Here is a 21,304-nt window from a genome sequence, read left to right on the forward strand (position 1 = left end):
TGATACAATAGGGTACAATAAAATACAAAAACAATACTACACAATATATGCAAAATTTAACATAGAACAGGTAGGAAATATATAATCAACCATGACAGGCACATTCTGTTTTGAGATATGCAAAGAGGGATCTCTTAAAGGATTTTAGACTTGGGGAAGGTTTTAAAGTGTGAGGGAGGTCGTTCCATAATTGTGGTGCTCTGTAGGAAAAAAGAGGATCAAGCTGCTTTCTTTTTGTATGGAGGCAAACTAAATAATGTGCTGGTACTGGATTGGAGGTTATGGAAGGTGGGAACAGCCGAGGAGAGCATTCTGCTCAGGTAGGGTGTGAGCTTCCCAGAAAGGCTCTTAAACACAAGGCAGGAAAGATGGAGGGTGTGTCTGGATTCCAGCGACAGCCATTTTAGTTCTTTTAGCATGTCACAATGGTGGGTCCTGTAGTTACATTGTAGCACAAAGCGGCAGAACAAGTTATACAATGTATTAAGTTTATTAAGGTGAGTTAGCGGTGCAGGTGCATATACTACATCCCCATAATCCATGATTGGCATCAGCATTTGTTGTACAATCTTTTCCTTTACTGTAGGGCTGAGGCAGGATTTGTTTCTGTACAGGGTACCTAGTTTTGGATAGAGTTTAGATGGAAGTTTTTCTATGTGGAGGCCAAAAGATAGATTGGGGTCTAACAACATACCCAAGTATTTGAAAGATTGGACTGCGGCCAGTGTGCAATTTGATTTTGTTTTAATGGGTATTTTGTAGTTTGTGTAATTTAGTTACCGTTCCAAAGATCATTGTGACAGTTTTGTCAGTGTTTAGGAAGAGTTTAGGCAGATCTGATTTGTTTTCATAGATTACCGTGTCATCTGCGTACATGTGTACAGTTGAGGATTTGCAGACATTTGGCAGATAATTTATAAATAATGTGAATAGTAAGGGGCCGAGAATGGAACCTTGGGGAACACCACACGTGACTGGGAGAGGGAGGGAGTCACTGTCAGAAATGGAGACATACTGTGATTGATCCGATACATATGATCGAAACCAGGATAGTGGATGATCACCAATACCTAAGTTTTTTAGTTTGAGCAGTAGTATGTCTACTGTCTCAAAGGCCTTTGCAAAATCAAGAAAAATAGCTCCAGTTAGGTCTCCTTGTTCCATGCCAGTTTGGATGTTGTTGCAAACTTTTAGGAGGGCAGTTGTAGTGGAGTGATTCGGGCAAAAACCCGATTGAACAGGGGTCATATAGCTAGATTGTTGGTAATACTCACATAATTGCATATGGATGCATTTTTCTAAGATTTTTGACAATACTGGGAGCAATGATATTGGGCGCTAGTTAGTAACAATGGTTAACTCACCACTTTTATGGATAGGCACTACTCTTGCAGTCTTCCAAAGTTTGGGTATGTATCCAGAAACCAAGAATACAGGTCTAAAATTTAACTTTTCTATATTGGGTCTTTGTAGATTTAGTGGGGCCTGATCCACATTTGTAGTTTCAGGATGCGTGTCATTTATTAGTTTGTCAATCAGGGTGGTGGAGCATCTGACAAAATAATTGTTAAAGGCATTTGCTACTTCTAAGGAAAGTTGCAGGGGTTGGTTGTCCACTTTGACAGTGGAGGGTTGGGAGTGGATTGGGGAAGTGTGTAAGTTATTTATGACTTTCCAAAACTTTCTAGGGTTTGATATGTTATTTTTCAGCTTTTCACAGAAATATTGGGCCTTGGCCAATTTTGTTTGTTTAGTGCATATATTTCGCCATTTTCTATATACACAGTGATCGTTCATAGAGCCAGTATGCTTGAATTTAGGAGATTAATTGCGTTAGCTGCAAAGTCTTAAATGGTGAGCAATAACTATTGTTTTTAGGATTCAGCCAATCAATATTAAAATCTCCAAAGACCACAATTTCACCTTTTGGGTTTTGGGCTATGGTTTTACTAAGGAGATGGGCTATGTCAGAAAGGGAATGCACAGGGGTGCTAGGTGGGCGGTAGATTCCTGCAACAATGATTGATTTACTGCACGGGATCTCAATTATGCCAGAAAGGAAATCAAAGGTGGCAGGAGAGCTAGATTTTTGTAAGGGGGTGTACTTTGTGGAATTGTCAACATAAATTACAATGCCGCCTCCTCTTTTTGCTCTGCCATTTCTATGGCATGAAAACCCATGTATAGCAATAGCAGAGTCAGGTATTTTTGCGGTTAGCCACGATTCAGAGATCACAATGATTTTGGGCTTGTAATGTGAACACCATGCTTGCAGTGCATCGATTTTTGGTAGCAAGCTGCGGATATTACAGTGCACAAAGGAGAGGCCTTTTTTAGCTGGGCGTCTAGGAATGGAATTCGTTGGGGGACCAGGGTTAGACTCTACATCATTTGCAAGAGCAAGTAACATAAGGAATAGGAATTTGGACATCATTTTTGTTTGGCCATAAAGTGAATGGGATACTTTATAATTTTGTGGGGTGGGGGTAGGGGGACTGTTTTTTATAACTCTCCACCAGCACTCGGCAGATAAGTTATAGCAACAGAGCATGCCATGGTGTATGATCATTTGTTTTCCAGTTTCAGGTGTGTGCTTATGGCGGTAGTGATGTGAACAAAATTGGAGTGAGAAAAGGGTTATTATGAAATAACAGTATGGTCATATTTGGATTCATGTTAGTGATATGAGGTGTGTAGATGAAAACAAAAACACAAAAAATAAAAAATAAATAAAAAAGTATATAATATTGAGGTGTGATATATAGCTACTTGTAGGGAGAGAGTGTATGTATTCTATAGGGTTAAGTGAATGGAAGGATGTGCTGATCAGTGATTGCACCTGTCATTTCAGGAGAATGAAAGTTGTGTGGGAGACTATCTATAAATGAGCAAATGAGCTTGGGGTGGGTGGGGTGAGGGGCAGGGTAAGAGGAAAATTGTCTTCCAGAAGGCTACCTGTTGCTTGCAAAGGGCATTTTAACAGCTGAGTGAAATATCCTTGTATTTTTTTGGAGTTCTGGGGCAGGAATATATTTCAAATTAGGCTGTTGCTTGCAAAGGGCAGTTTAACAGCTGATTGAATATATACATATATACAGTATATATATATATATATATATATATATATATATATATATATATATATATATATATATATATATATATATATATATATATATATATATATATATATATATATATATAAAATTAAAATAAGAAGAATGTTTTCTTTTAAGAGAAGAACAAAGGAATTAGAAGTAGTTCTATTTAAAAAAACACTTTAATTTTCTTTAATATTGTTATTTTATATGACAAGGCAGGGAAGGGTTTAAAAGTATATATACTTGTGTGTATACAGGGAGTGCAGAATTATTAGGCAAATGAGTATTTTGACCACATCATCCTCTTTATGCATGTTGTCTTACTCCAAGCTGTATAGGCTCGAAAGCCTACTACCAATTAAGCATATTAGGTGATGTGCATCTCTGTAATGAGAAGGGGTGTGGTCTAATGACATCAACACCCTATATCAGGTGTGCATAATTATTAGGTAACTTCCTTTCCTTTGGCAAAATGGGTCAAAAGAAGGACTTGACAGGCTCAGAAAAGTCAAAAATAGTGAGATATCTTGCAGAGGGATGCAGCACTCTTAAAATTGCAAAGCTTCTGAAGCGTGATCATCGAACAATCAAGCGTTTCATTCAAAATAGTCAACAGGGTCGCAAGAAGTGTGTGGAAAAACCAAGGCGCAAAATAACTGCCCATGAACTGAGAAAAGTCAAGCGTGCAGCTGCCAAGATGCCACTTGCCACCAGTTTGGCCATATTTCAGAGCTGCAACATCACTGGAGTGCACAAAAGCACAAGGTGTGCAATACTCAGAGACATGGCCAAGGTAAGAAAGGCTGAAAGACGACCACCACTGAACAAGACACACAAGCTGAAACGTCAAGACTGGGCCAAGAAATATCTCAAGACTGATTTTTCTAAGGTTTTATGGACTGATGAAATGAGAGTGAGTCTTGATGGGCCAGATGGATGGGCCCGTGGCTGGATTGGTAAAGGGCAGAGAGCTCCAGTCCGACTCAGACGCCAGCAAGGTGGAGGTGGAGTACTGGTTTGGGCTGGTATCATCAAAGATGAGCTTGTGGGGCCTTTTCGGGTTGAGGATGGAGTCAAGCTCAACTCCCAGTCCTACTGCCAGTTTCTGGAAGACACCTTCTTCAAGCAGTGGTACAGGAAGAAGTCTGCATCCTTCAAGAAAAACATGATTTTCATGCAGGACAATGCTCCATCACATGTGTCCAAGTACTCCACAGCGTGGCTGGCAAGAAAGGGTATAAAAGAAGAAAATCTAATGACATGACCTCCTTGTTTACCTGATCTGAACCCCATTGAGAACCTGTGGTCCATTATCAAATGTGAGATTTACAAGGAGGGAAAACAGTACACCTCTCTGAACAGTGTCTGGGAGGCTGTGGTTGCTGCTGCACGCAATGTTGATAGTGAACAGATCAAAACACTGACAGAATCCATGGATGGCAGGCTTTTGAGTGTCCTTGGAAAGAAAGTTTTTGTTTTGTTTTTGAATGTCAGAAATGTATATTTGTGAATGTTGAGATGTTATATTGGTTTCACTGGTAAAAATAAATAATTGAAATGGGTATATATTTGTTTTTTGTTAAGTAATAAGTAATAATTATGCACAGTAATAGTCACCTGCACACACAGATATCCCCCTAAAATAGCTATAACTAAAAACAAACTAAAAACTACTTCCAAAACTACTCAGCTTTGATATTAATGAGTTTTTTGGTTGTTGTTCAATAATAAAATTAATCCTCAAAAATACAACTTGCCTAATAATTCTGCACTCCCTGTATATGTGTATACATGTATATATATATATATATATATATATATATATATATATATATATATATATATATATATATATATATATATATATATATATATGTGTGTGTGTGTGCACATGCGTAAGTACACATATAAACACGTTTGCACTTACATACATACAAGCAAACATTCAAACATATATATATATATTTACACTTCTAAGCCCTTCCCAGTCACAATGTAAGGCAATGGATTCTATGACCAGGGCTGGCTCAAGACATTGTGCTGCCTGGGTCTGAGAACAAAATGACGCCTCCTCCCCACCTAGGGTTGCCACCTTTCTTGGAAGAAAATATGCTAATTAACATAAATTTGCATAAATAATTAAACAGCATAACTCAAAAACTAAAGCTGATAGGACTGATTTTAAATGCTCATTTGTTTATAACTAGTATTCATCACACAATGCCACTCCTCTGCATACCTCCCAAATTTTCAAAGAGCCAAAGAGAGACACTTTTCTGGCTGTCTTAGTGGGACAGACCTCTGAATTTCGGACTGTCCCGCAAAAATCAGGACAATTGGGAGGTACACTATCACCTCTAATTTAACTGTCTTTCTTGCTGCTCCAATTTCTCAGCCAGTACTTTCCAGTATTTATTTTTTGTTTAAATTATTTAAATTTCATTTTAATTAGGACTATAATAGTTGAATTATTTTATGTAGTGTTGAGAAGCATGAATCAGTGCATGTATGAAGTACACATTACCTCTCGGGCACAATACATAGCCTCACACACACAGGCAACTAATACAAAGACACTATCACTGCCACATGGAGAACAGATTAGTGCAGTGAGACACAGATCTTAGTTGAAGCTAAAGCAGGAGCTGATAAGTTGTGTGAGCTGCACTGGTTAGAGGTGTAAATAGCGAAACAGGCAGCATAGCACACAGACCGGAACCAGCCCTGCAAAATGCATGCATGTAAATATTGTTGCTTCTTATGATGTGCATGAACTGTGTGCAGCTAAATGTAGCCACTAAATAATCTCAGCAAGCGCTACCCAGGGTCTGAACAAAAAATGGGCTGGCTCCTAAGCTTACATACATTCCTTCTTTTTCAAATAAAGATAGTAAGAGCACAAAGACAAATTGATAATAGGAGTAAATTAAAACATTTTTAAAATTGCATGCCCTATCTGAATCATGAAACAAACAATTTGGCTTTAGAATCCCTTTCATTTTATATGATGTGCACACTACTTACTGCCCTTCTTTACTGTACAGGCAGTGTGATGCCAATCACTTACTATACCACATGTGGAAATATTGAAGTTGAGAAAACGTTTGTGCTCCTTTATTAATATCTTGTCCTGTTCCTTTAGCACAATGATTGTTTGTGGCTACATATATGCTTGGTTTTAACCCTGTTAGTGCCAGTGGATATTTTAGCACACTGCTGATCTCTCTGGCAGCCAATGGGTTAAACAGTTTGAGCCACTGAGTAAGTTGGAGCCTATTGGTGAGCTTTGCCCTCATTAAAATTACAGAGACTAGAATACTTTTTGCAGTGTCTCTTGTAGAGCCCAAATCTTTCATAAAATAAACTCTCTGCTACCTTGCATATGTAAGTATATTAAATTATTTTTTTATAGCATACATGATCCAGTTATTTCATAAAAAACATACATTATATATAATATGCCATCAATTTTCATTTTAATTGATAAAAAAATAAATGAAAATTACTTAAACAACTAATATATTATCTCTATTGTTGGAAAAAAGCAAAAAATGAGTCTAAGAAAGGGTATAATTTCATATCCAAAATACATACCAGTTTTTTTCTCTATTAATAGTGGGTTCATGTGGATTGATAAAAACAGAAAGTGATAATAACAAAAAGTGTACAACATATATGTTTTTTATTTTGAAGAAGAAGAAATTATTTTTTTTAATATTCTGCTCTTCCCCTCACAATTCTTCCTTCCACTATAATAAAAACTTCCTATAAACATTATTAGCACTGAAGCAGAATATATGCTTAGCAGTATGACAATAAAACATAAATATTCCTTATATGTGGAGGGAAACCTCCTGTAATTTACTTAATATATACTTGGTGCCCTAAATAAATAGCTCTTTCCAGTTAAGAACAAAATTGCAATACAATTTTTCTCTCACACATCCTCCCCATCTGAGCTCTCAAATTTGCTTACCTTGTAAATCAGCAAACTTCTCAACAGCCCTGTTAGTGACTGTGAAGGAGCATTGGGAGTAGACGGGAGGAGCTAACCTTTACCCTTCTGATAGCAGGCACGGTAAAGTTTATGTTTGTACTAGTGATCAGAGAGCAGAAATAATAATTTCTTTTGCATGTATGCAGGTTGCAGGGCTGCTCATCTCTGTGCTGCTTGCTTTCTCAATATACTCCTTTACAAAGTGCAGCACAGAGATGAGCAGCCCTGCAACCTGCATACATGCAAATGTTGCTACCATACCTATGTTAGCTGTGTGCAGCTGCTTGTGTGTGGTGGTCGATGGTAAGTACGGTTGAGGCATAGGCTAAGCAGATGAGTCCCATAGTCCACCGGTATACATTAGAGGCTATCTGCTTGTACTGATTGCTCACTGCGGTGCACACTTTTTTGATGTCTATATGGTGCAAACTACTTTTTTTTAATAAACTCTTTGCCGCCACCTAGAAGTTTACCAATAGGAATTGCGCATCCAGGCTTTCTAAAATAAAACAAAAATGCCGGTTTGCTTGGAGGATTCGTGAAAGACTCACTGAAGTGCCGCTCCCTGCCAAGTGCCGCCTGGTCCATTGGACCCACTAGGTCCCATGGTTAAGCCGGCCCTGTCTATGGCTAATAAGATACTAGCATGTATTAAAAGAGGCATTTATGCAAGGGAAGAAAGCATAATTATGTCAGTATATAAATCCCAGGTAAGACCTCACCTGGAGTATGGAGTGCAGTTCTGGGGACCAATCTAAAAAAAAGACATTGCAGAGTTAGAAAAATTTCAGAGAAGGGCTGCAAAAATAAAAATGGAATGGAGAAATTTGCCAAGCTTGGAAACAAGGTGCTTGAGAGTTGACATGATTACTTCATATAAATATATTCAAGGCCCATATACAGAAATGGCAGTAGCTCTGTTTATTCCAAGGACATTGATTGTGACAAGAGGACACAATTTTAGGTTGGGGGAAAGAAGATTTAAAGGGACAGTCAAGTAAAAAAAAAACTTTCATGATTCAAATACGGCATGTCATTTTAAACAACTTTCCAATTTTTTTACTTTTATCATCAATTTTGCTTTGTTCTCTTGGTATTCTTAGTTGAAAGCTAAACCTTGGAAGTTCATATGCTAATTTCTTAGACCTTGAAGGCCGTCTCTAATCTAAATGCATTTTGACAGTTTTCACCACTAGAGGACATTAGTTCATGTGTTTCATATAGATACCATTGAGCTCATGCACGTGAATTTACCAAGGAGTAAGCACTAATTGGCTAAACTGAAGGTCTGTCAAAAGAACTGAAATAAGGGAGCATTCTGCAGTGGTTTAGATACAAGGTAATTTCAGAGGTAAAACGTGTATACTTATAACAGTGTTGTTTATGCAAAACTGGGGAATGGGTAATTAAGGGATTATCTATCTTTTAAAACAACAAAAATTCTGGTGTTGACTGTCCCTTTAGTCTCCAGCAACATAAACATTTTTTCACTGTAAGAGCAATCGAATTGTGGTTCTAATTGCATAAGGAGGCAGTGAATGCCAATACCTTAGATACATAGGTTTGATACATTTCTAGCTAGAAACAGAATTCACAGATATGATTACTTGTGTTAAATGGGCCCCCTTTTTAGTTTAATTAATTTAGGCATATTTAATTGTATATCAAGTACGATCTGTATAGGTTGAACTTGATAGACTTCTTTCAACTTCATTTACTATGTTACTATGTTATCCTTTTTAGAAATGTATTTCAATAATAAACTTAAGTATTATATTTAATAAATATATATATATATATATATATATATATATATATATATATATATATATATATATATATATATAAATAAAGTGTAATACGTTATTTTATTATGTTTTACATGTGTTTTGTTAAGCTTTAATTCTAGCCTTAACACTCTGCTTCAGGTTTGAAGTTGCGCTAACTTTTTAGTGCTCAAGTGCAACAGGAATGTTGTCAGCGCTAAACATTTTTTCTTTACCATGGACTTGTAATACCAATTTGAATGCTACTCTAAGCGCAGTCCAGCGATATTGATAGCGTATCCTGCATTATCAATATTGCTCTACTTGTAATCTAGACTTTTGTTGCGATATTTGTAATCCACTCAGTAATACCAGCGCACGTAAATGTTTGCTGATATTACAAGTGAGGCGTAGTGATGTCGCGAATAGTTCGCCGGCGAATAGTTCCCGGCAAACATAGCATGTTCGCGTTCGCCACGGCGGGCGAACATATGCGATGTTCGATCCGCCCCCTATTCTTTATCATTGAGTAAACTTTGACCCTCTACCTCATAGTCAGAAGACACATTACAGCCAATCAGCAGCAGACCCTCCCTCCCAGACCCTCCCACCTCCTGGACAGCATCCATTTTAGATTCATTTGGAAGCTGCATTCTTAGTGAGAGGAGGGACAGTGTAGCTGCTGCTGATTTAATAGGGAAATCGATAGCTAGGCTAGTGTATTCAGTGTCCACTACAGTCCTGAAGGACTCATCTGATCTCTGCTGTAAGGACAGCACTCCAAAAAGGCCTTTTTAGGGCTAGAACATCAGTCTGCTTTTTTTTTTCCCTGTGTAATCTAATTGCAGTTGCCTGCCTGCCTGCCAGCGTGTGTGTCAGGCTCACAGCGTATACTGTGCCCACTTGCTCAGTGCCACCACTCATATCTGGTGTAACAGTAGTGTACATTTAAAAAAAACAACACTTTTTTGACTGTGAAATAATAGCAGACAGCTGCCAGTACCCAAGATGGCCGCCAATAAGGCAGAGGGGGAGGGTTAGAGAGCTGTTTTGGGGGGGATCAGGGAGGTTGGTGGCTAAGGGGGGGTGCTACACCACAGCATATGTAAATATGCTAAAAAAAATTAAAACAATTTAATAACCTTTTATTTTAGTACTGGCAGACTTTCTGCCAGTACTTAAGATGGCGGGGACAATTGTGGGGTGAGGGAGGGAAGGGAGCTGTTTGGGAGGGATCAGGTGGTCTGATGTGTCAGGTGGGAGACTGATCTCTACACTAAAGCTAAAATTAACCCTGCAAGCTCCCTACAAACTACCTAATTAACCCCTTCACTGCTAGCCATAATACACGTGTTGTGCGCAGTGGCATTTAGCAGCCTTCTAATTACCAAAAAGCAACGCCAAAGCCATATAAGTCTGCTATTTCTGAACAAAGGGGATCCCAGAGAAGCATTTACAACCATTTATGCCATAATTGCATAAGTTGTTTGTAAATAATTTCTGTGAGAAACCTAAAGTTTGAAAAAGTGAACATTTTTTTTTTATTTGATCGCATTTGGCGGTGAAATGGTGGCATGAAATATACCAAAATGGGCCTAGATCAATACTTTGGGTTGTCTACTACACTGCACTTAAGCTAAAATTAAATCTACAAGCTGCCTACATGCTCCCTAATTAACCCCTTCTCTGCTGGGCATAAAACACGTGTGGTGCGCAGTGGCATTTAGCAGCCTTCTAATTACCAAAAAGCAACGCCAAAGCCATATAAGTCTGCTATAATGGCATGTCTGGCACACAGGGTTGGGGCAAGGGACCATCTGACCACTGATACCTGGTCTGCAAAGCATGGTCACAGGGCAGGTATATCACCTACACTGCGCACTGTGAAGCGGGGGCGTAACCCTTACACTACCTGATCGATACAACATCATACCTGATGTTTTAAAGCACATTATTCCAAACAATTTAGGAATGTTAGATGAATTATGCCCTTTATGGATTAAAACCAGAAAACGAGAGAGTGGTGTGTACTCAGTACACACCGCACTCTTAGGGGGCGCTAACTAATGAATGATATCTACAACTGTATATAAAGGTATAACAAATGTTTCAATCAATGACACAATCTATACAATCATAAAATCAGACCCGAGTATGTAGAGGTGGGCATATGAGTATATGCAGATATCACAGAAAGTCCACAACAATAATCCTGAAGAAAAAGGAAAAAAGGCAGCTCTCTGTCATAGGACGGTCATCCTGATGTATCGTAGTCTGAAAAGAGAAGAGGAACGGAGGTGCCAAACATGGCCTAGTAACGTCAGGGCACCAACACACACAGGACCAACAGGATAAAATATACTCACAAGTGAGGCGCACCCAAATGGTGCTATTGTAGCAGACTAGAACTATAAACGTGGTCCAGCTCACGTCACCACCAGCTAATGGTCCAAATCCAGATAATCCTTATAAAAGCCTATTGGTTAAGTCCTGGAAGGAAAAAAGGCACAAACATAGCCCAGTAACGTTTAGGCCAGGAAGATAGAATGTTTAAAGGTTGCACTTACAAGAGGCGAAGCACCACCAGGTGCAATATCAGCATTACTGGGACCTCTGATGAAACAGCCCTGTGGTGGCTGAGAAACGTGTCGCTTGTTTTTAATAAATATTTTTTTTATTACACACTTGCTACTACATTTTGTCCTGCTTAGTGGGGGCAGACTATCTCCTTTGCTGGATTTTTATTTCTCAAGTTGGGATCACCTTCTTCCTGTTGGCTGAATCATAGTCCACTGAGAGGTCCCAGTAATGCTGATATTGCACCTGGTGGTGCTTCGCCTCTTGTAAGTGCAACCTTTAAACATTCTATCTTCCTGGCCTAAACGTTACTGGGCTATGTTTGTGCCTTTTTTCCTTCCAGGACTTAACCAATAGGCTTATATAAGGATTATCTGGATTTGGACCATTAGCTGGTGGTGACGTGAGCTGGACCACGTTTATAGTTCCAGTCTGCTACAATAGCACCATTTGGGTGCGCCTCACTTGTGAGTATATTTTATCCTGTTGGTCCTGTGTGTGTTGGTGCCCTGACGTTACTAGGCCATGTTTGGCGCCTCTGTTCCTCTTCTCTTTTCAGACATGGATTAAAACCAGACTCTGAGTCAACTATGTAATTTTCCATGGGAGTTTTGCCATGGATCCCCCTCCGGCATGCCACAGTCCAGGTGTTAGTCCCCTTGAAACAACTTTTCCATCACTATTGTGGCCAGAAAGAGTCCCTGTGGGTTTTAAAATTCACCTGCCTATTGAAGTCTATGGCGGTTCGCCTGGTTCGCCGATTCATGAACATTTGCGGCAGTTCGCGTTCGCTGTTCGCGAACCCAAATTTTTAGGTTTGCGACATCACTAGTGAGGCGCAATGTGAACGTGACTTCGCGTTTGCATTGCCTGAAATCCTTGCACTCATGAGAGCAGGCTTCCCTAGTCTCCAATGGGAGACTTGTTCTCATGCCGTCAGATACAGCAAACCACCTAGCGCAGCACAGGGGGCAAATCGCACAGCGTTGGACAACAGAATAAAAATATATATGTATATGAAAATATAGATCTAAATGTATGTGTTTATATGTGTATATACACATGTTAATACATAAATATATACTGTATGTATACAGGGAGTGCAGAATTATTAGGCAAGTTGTATTTTTGAGGATTAATTTTATTATTGAACAACAACCATGTTCTCAATGAACCCAAAAAACTCATTAATATCAAAGCTGAATAGTTTTGGAAGTAGTTTTTACTTTGTTTTTAGTTTTAGCTATTTTAGGGGGATATCTGTGTGTGCAGGTGACTATTACTGTGCATAATTATTAGGCAATTTAACAAAAAACAAATATATACCCATTTCAATTATTTATTTTTACCAGTGAAACCAATATAACATCTCAACATTCACAAATATACATTTCTGACATTCAAAAACAAAACAAAAACAAATCAGTGACCAATATAGCCACCTTTCTTTGCAAGGACACTCAAAAGCCTGCCATCCATGGATTCTGTCAGTGTTTTGATCTGTTCACCATCAACATTGCGTGCAGCAGCAACCACAGCCTCCCAGACACTGTTCAGAGAGGTGAATTAGGATATATAGGAGCGCCAATGGCTTAGATATACCACAGGGAATAAAAAGTCAAAAATGGTCTCCAATAATTTCTATCAACCAAATATTTAATATATAAAACCAATGTAATTCTGATCTCCAGAATCATAAAAACACAAAATACATATGGCAAAGCTTAAAATACAATACAATAAATAATTTGAAATACAACAGATAACAGATCCGGTTGGTTAAACTGGATGACCAATATCTAATGTTCCAGTTTTCATGAGTCCTCTTAAAAACCTTCTAGTAGGTACATGGTATTGTTAAATACACGTACAAATGAATCTAGTATTCAATGGATAGTATAATATTAGCTCAAATGTTCTTATCAAGGTGATAGGATCACTAATATAGTGATACGAGACCCACTAATAGGTCAACAGTGCATACAAATATTGCAACATTTAAATCATATGATGAACACCGTGAAAAATCAAAAATAAGAAATAAAATACAAAGTGTTGGATTCCTTAAAGTGTCAAATAAACCATATTGTGGATTTGTAGAATATGACACACAATAAAAATAAGTTGTGAATGTAGTCTTAAAAATCAATAAATCAAAAAATAAGATAAAGTGATGGGAAAATGCAGAAAAAATAATATATATAATACAAAATTAAATGTAAGATCCTACCAATGGAATTTAAACTAAACTGGTACCAGCTTATACCTCAATTCTCCTGATTCAATCTGGGTGATGGACTCGATGGTCTGATAATGCGTTATTATCTTAAAAACAGTAAACAAATAACACAAGCTATACCACAAGCTGTATACTTATGACAAGCTATAATATATAAACGACATAAAAACAGAGATTGTGTATAGTTTGGCCAAAACTAGTCCACAAACTCCTAAAGGTGTGTTTCCACAACTTTAAATAAAAAAATGATAAGACAATAATAGTGTCCTTTGTGAGTCTTTTGGTAAATCCTTAAAAGTCTGGTAAAAATCCGGTGAGAGAAATCCTCAATGTGTAGTAGAGTTCCAAGTCCTATTCCTATGTTAAGACAAATACCTGAAAGAAATGGAAAAAAGCGCACTAAACAAACAGCACTAACGGGTATGGACTATTGAAAATAGTCTTACCATTCAAATCCTGGTCCTGGATATAATGAGCCTCTCCAACTCTGATACAAAGTTTCGTCTACGCGTTTCGGCCCTCGTACCGGGCCTTTCTCAAGACATATGGAGGCTACATTAATACTGACCTTATATACTCTTCTATGTGGGCGTTTGTTTGAAAAAATTGCGCCAAATTAGGCGGATGTTGACGGATTGAATCCCGCCGAAAACACGCGCTTCCAATGGTGGACCGGAAGTTAGAGCTTGTAATGCTTCCGGTTTCTTGTGCTTCCGGTTTCCCGGAGCCATTTTGGAAAAGGGCAAAATCGTAATGGGCTTACAATATTTTGGAAAACTAATTTTCCATGATGATTAGACAAAATCGGCCATCAGATGGCCTACTTTAAAATCAAAATGTGGATTTTATATCTGACTATTTCGATTGGTGTTTGTTAGTGATTACCAATAACGTTAATTCTAAATTTTGTTCATCTAGTTGGGGCTAATATATCCAGGACCTAACATAAGGATTGTTTTTACATTTTATACATATCACAATGTTTATACATTTTATACAAATCTGTCACTATCACAATGTATAACATATATATAAAAAAAATATTTTGAACTGGTGTTCTCACACGTGGTCTAGTATCCACTAATGGGATCGTTATATCAGATATTTATATAAAAATGTGTATAGACCCATATATAAAATTATATACAAAATCATAAAATAATAAAATTATAAAATCACATAGACTTAATGTTTATATAAAAATATATATAGATCTATATATAAAATTATATACAAAATCATAAAATAATAAAATTATAAAATCACATAGACTTGTCTAAGATTGAAATGCTTTAAAATTCTTGGGTCAGCTCGACCAAACCGGATAAATACATATATAAAATCTTGAAATCTTAAAATCACATTAACTTATATAGAAGTGTGGTTTCTTAAATGGCTTTAGACGATCAGATTTTGGGTCAGATCGACTAGACCAGATAGTTGAAATATGTTTCTAAGGGATTATGCTCACTAGCTTCAAAGTACTTAATGGATAGACTATAGTGATGTTGATATTGACCACTTTAGGGATAAAAATCAAATAGAATAAAATAAAATACTGGAGCTTTTTAAAACAGATGGACAATCTCAAAATTGGCATTAAGACCTTTTGGATGAATACAGTCTAAATTAAAAATCCATTTAGATTCTGTTTTTAATAATTTTGATTCCATGTCTCCTCCTCTCCAATCCTTGTTTATTTTGCATATACCCATATATTTGAAGCTTTTGTCACTTCCACCATGTACTTCTTTGAAGTGTTTGTAAATTGGTAAATCAACCTTCTTCCATTTGATCTGTAACAAATGTTCTCGAATTCGGTCTTTTAGTTTCCTAGAGGTCTGGCCTATATATTGCAGGCCACACCCACATTCGACCAAGTAAACAATGTTCTGATCAGTACAACTTATTGTTTGTTTGATATGGAATATTTCATTGGAAACTTTAGATTTTATTGTGTTCGTTTTCTTTCCATGTTTACATGCTTTACAGAAGTAACATGGATAAAAACCAAATAGTTTTTTACCCAAGATATCTGAAGGGTTCTTATCTTTCTTCTGTTTGGGTATGCTTGGAGCCAGAATTGATTTTAAATTATTGGCCTTCCTATAGATAAAATTGGGTCGTTCTGTTAGATGTTCGCCCAGAATATCATCATTTTTGAGTAGGTGCCAATGTCTCTTGATTATATCCTCGATTGTTTTTTTCTTTTCTCCATATTGGGTGATGAAAGGGATTTTGAGACCTTCAGATTTTTCTTTATCTGTTTTCATTTTGTACGTTAGAAGGGAGTCTCTTTTTGTGTTACTTACTTCTGTGATGGTCTTGTCTATGAGGGATTCACTGTATCCCCTCTCCAAGAATCTAGTTTTCAGTATTTTCGATTGTTTACCCCACATTTCTTCACTCGAACAATTCTTCCTAATTCTTAATAGTTGCCCTTTTGGGATGTTCGATATCCATTTCTTATGGTGGCAACTTGTGTGGTGGACATAATTGTTGGAGTCTACTTCCTTAAAGTGTGTGGATGTTTCAATCTTCCCATTGATGACTCTAATGTCTAGATCTAGATAGACAATGTGATCTTTACTGATGGAGCTAGTGAATCTAAGATTGGACTGGTTCAAGTTCATTACGTCCAATGTGTGTCTCAAATCATCCTCACTCCCCTTCCAAATAATTAGAAGGTCATCTATATATCTTTTGTATAAGACCAGGTCCGCGCCCGCTGGGCATGATTCCCAGAAGATGGATTCCCATCTGCCCATATACAGATTGGCATAGCTGGGCGCGAACCTGGTCCCCATGGCCGTACCACAAACTTGACGGTAGAATTTATTGTCACAATGGAAATAATTGTGTTGAAGGATATAGTCTATCCCATCCAGTATGAACCTCCTCTGCAATTCTGGCATATTTTCATCTTTATTCAAAAAGTGGCTGATAGTTTCAAGTCCTTTCTCATGTGGAATCGAAGTGTATAATGATGTGACATCACTAGTAATCATAATATAGCTGTCATCCCATTCTAGGTCTCTTAATAGATTTAATACCTCAGTGGAGTCTCTCAGATATGATGTTAAATTTCTGACGTATGGTTGTAACTTCTTGTCTATGTATTCTGATAGATTACTCGACATCGATCCTATGCCCGATACTATGGGCCTTCCCGGGGGGTTGACCAAACTTTTGTGAATTTTGGGCAAGTGATAGAGGACTGGGATTTTTGGATGCTTCACACTTAGATATCGATATTCTTTATAGTTGAGAATACCCAATCTATTAGCCTCAGTAAGTAAGTCATCAAGCGTTCTTTTATAATCACTTGTGGGGTCAGCTTCCAGAGTTTCATAGGTATCTTTATCTTCTAATATTCTTCTGGATTCCTTCTGATAGTCTGTTCTGTTCATAATCACAATACCCCCGCCTTTATCGGCTGATTTGATGACGATGTCGTTATTTTTCTCCAAATTCGATATGGTTTTGAGTTGCTTGGCATTGAGATTTCTATTATATGCTTTATTGGATTTCAATTTCTTTATGTCATTACACACCATTGTTTCAAATGTCTCTATAGCTGGTCCTTTACAATGAGTAGGGTAAAAATTAGACTTTGGTTTGAGATCGGAGTGTTGGAATTGGTTTTCCATATAGGAGCTTGATGGAAGAGATAAACTTCTCTCCACTGGTGACTTTAGGAAGTATCTCTTTAAAGTGAGCTTTCTTACAAACTCCTTCGTATTTAAATATGTTTGGAACTTATCCAACCCTCTCGATGGTGCATATGATAGCCCTAATTTCAATATTTCCTTCTCTTCGGTTACCAAGTTGGTGTTACTTAAATTGAAAACTCCTTTCACCTCTTTCTGGCTTATCTCTTCTTCTATGACCTCTCGATTGGATATTTTTTCTAATGTTGTTTGGACCAAATGGGGTCTGTTCTTATATCTGGCTCCCGACCTTCGTCCCCTGTGTATCTTCTTTTCACTGGTGTGTCCACATCTTCCAATGTGACCTGTTTCCTTTTTCCCCTTTGTTCCAGCATCGGGGGATTGTGTGGGCTCACCCCTAAAAAAGAAGTTGAAGTGGGAGCTGGAGTCACATCATCTCTGGGTGTGTCCATTGTTCTCCTTGTAGTGGGGGTCGCTAGGGGCGAAAACCTATTTGTCGTCTCAACAAAGTTGTTTCTCCTGTCGTAATATTGACCCCTCTGATTTCTTTGTTCATTGTTTGTTATCTGGTCTCTATAAAGCCATTCGTAATGTTGATCTCTTCTTATATATTGTTGATTAGACCCTGAATTATCGTTTCTTTCCTGGAATTCCCCATAGTTGTCTCTCTCTATGAAGGGCTGATGAGGTCTATTATAATGGCCATTAATACCGCCATAATGTCCTCGTCTTGGTTCATATTGGGATGTCTTGTTGGAATCAAAACTTCCATTGGATCTATGGGAATTATAAGAATTATTATGCCAGTTGTCTCCATACATGTTATTCCTTCTTTGACTACCGTTATTGTTGTAGTGTCTTTGATATCCCATGTTGTTGTGTTGATTCCTTCTTCGATATTGACCTTGATGATCATCAACATAAGGTCTTCTTTGGTAGCCCATGTTATGGTAAGAATTATTTCTTTGATGATAATTTTGATGATTGTCATCATATTGACCTCTTGTTTGTGGTCTGTTAGATGGATAATTAATTATGTTCCTATGGACTCTAGGTCCTCGTGTGGTATCAGTGAATCTGCCGGTAGGACATTCTCTAGGGTAGGTCTCCAACCTCTCTTCTCTATGTAGTACCTGTGTATTCACTGGCTTTGTTCCTGATTTGATTATCATTTGGTCATTTCCGATGTTAACAGGATTGTCAGAACTGTCCTGGATAGCATTAAGATCCCTGTTGATTTTCTTGGTCTTTTTTGCAATGGTGTCATCTTTAAGTTTGTTGATTCTCGAATATAGATGCTCTTGTTTCTCCTTAAAGGTCTGGGAGTCTTTAAATAATTCCATATTCTTTTCTTCAACTGTTATTTCGGAGTCTAATTGTGTTAATAATAGCTCCCTATATTTAATAATAAGCCTCATTAGATCTTGAGAGGCCTCAGTGATAACCTTGTTCCATGTATCAGTGAACTCCTTCGAGTTCGTGTTGAACGAACAATCTTTAATTATCATCAGACCTTTAGGTACAATGTTTAATTCCAAACATTTCTTTAGGAAAGAGATTTCGATTTTATATTTAGTCTCAGATACTAACAATTTTTCCAAGTTTTTAAAAATGGTGTTGATATCTGTAACCGTATTGTTACCAGTAACATTGTCCCTATTCAGGGCTATGTTAATATCAGAGCTTACGTCGGCTCTTAAATTTCTAATTGATAAAGACGTTTCCATCTTACCCTTTATTATCCCTGTGTCCGGCTGCTGTTACTTATTAGGTAAAGAAATAAGACTTGAAAAAGACGAAGTAACCAGCGCCCAGGACTGATATCTGCTCACTATAAAGAAGACCCCCTAATAGGTCTAGAAACGGAACAATGAATTAGGATATATAGGAGCGCCAATGGCTTAGATATACCACAGGGAATAAAAAGTCAAAAATGGTCTCCAATAATTTCTATCAACCAAATATTTAATATATAAAACCAATGTAATTCTGATCTCCAGAATCATAAAAACACAAAATACATATGGCAAAGCTTAAAATACAATACAATAAATAATTTGAAATACAACAGATAACAGATCCGGTTGGTTAAACTGGATGACCAATATCTAATGTTCCAGTTTTCATGAGTCCTCTTAAAAACCTTCTAGTAGGTACATGGTATTGTTAAATACACGTACAAATGAATCTAGTATTCAATGGATAGTATAATATTAGCTCAAATGTTCTTATCAAGGTGATAGGATCACTAATATAGTGATACGAGACCCACTAATAGGTCAACAGTGCATACAAATATTGCAACATTTAAATCATATGATGAACACCGTGAAAAATCAAAAATAAGAAATAAAATACAAAGTGTTGGATTCCTTAAAGTGTCAAATAAACCATATTGTGGATTTGTAGAATATGACACACAATAAAAATAAGTTGTGAATGTAGTCTTAAAAATCAATAAATCAAAAAATAAGATAAAGTGATGGGAAAATGCAGAAAAAATAATATATATAATACAAAATTAAATGTAAGATCCTACCAATGGAATTTAAACTAAACTGGTACCAGCTAATACCTCAATTCTCCTGATTCAATCTGGGTGATGGACTCGATGGTCCGATAATGCGTTATTGTCTTAAAAACAGTAAACAAATAACACAAGCTATACCACAAGCTGTATACTTATGACAAGCTATAATATATAAACGACATAAAAACAGAGATTGTGTATAGTTTGGCCAAAACTAGTCCACAAACTCCTAAAGGTGTGTTTCCACAACTTTAAATAAAAAAATGATAAGACAATAATAGTGTCCTTTGTGAGTCTTTTGGTAAATCCTTAAAAGTCTGGTAAAAATCCGGTGAGAGAAATCCTCAATGTGTAGTAGAGTTCCAAGTCCTATTCCTATGTTAAGACAAATACCTGAAAGAAATGGAAAAAAGCGCACTAAACAAACAGCGCTAACGGGTATGGACTATTGAAAATAGTCTTACCATTCAAATCCTGGTCCTGGATATAATGAGCCTCTCCAACTCTGATACAAAGTTTCGTCTACGCGTTTCGGCCCTCGTACCGGGCCTTTCTCAAGACATATGGAGGCTACATTAATACTGACCTTATATACTCTTCTATGTGGGCGTTTGTTTGAAAAAATTGCGCCAAATTAGGCGGATGTTGACGGATTGAATCCCGCCGAAAACACGCGCTTCCAATGGTGGACCGGAAGTTAGAGCTTGTAATGCTTCCGGTTTCTTGTGCTTCCGGTTTCCCGGAGCCATTTTGGAAAAGGGCAAAATCGTAATGGGCTTACAATATTTTGGAAAACTAATTTTCCATGATGATTAGACAAAATCGGCCATCAGATGGCCTACTTTAAAATCAAAATGTGGATTTTATATCTGACTATTTCGATTGGTGTTTGTTAGTGATTACCAATAACGTTAATTCTAAATTTTGTTCATCTAGTTGGGGCTAATATATCCAGGACCTAACATAAGGATTGTTTTTACATTTTATACATATCACAATGTTTATACATTTTATACAAATCTGTCACTATCACAATGTATAACATATATATAAAAAAAATATTTTGAACTGGTGTTCTCACACGTGGTCTAGTATCCACTAATGGGATCGTTATATCAGATATTTATATAAAAATGTGTATAGACCCATATATAAAATTATATACAAAATCATAAAATAATAAAATTATAAAATCACATAGACTTAATGTTTATATAAAAATATATATAGATCTATATATAAAATTATATACAAAATCATAAAATAATAAAATTATAAAATCACATAGACTTGTCTAAGATTGAAATGCTTTAAAATTCTTGGGTCAGCTCGACCAAACCGGATAAATACATATATAAAATCTTGAAATCTTAAAATCACATTAACTTATATAGAAGTGTGGTTTCTTAAATGGCTTTAGACG

Source organism: Bombina bombina, chromosome 4, assembly GCF_027579735.1.
Source record: "Bombina bombina isolate aBomBom1 chromosome 4, aBomBom1.pri, whole genome shotgun sequence".
In the NCBI taxonomy this organism is placed as follows: domain Eukaryota; kingdom Metazoa; phylum Chordata; class Amphibia; order Anura; family Bombinatoridae; genus Bombina; species Bombina bombina.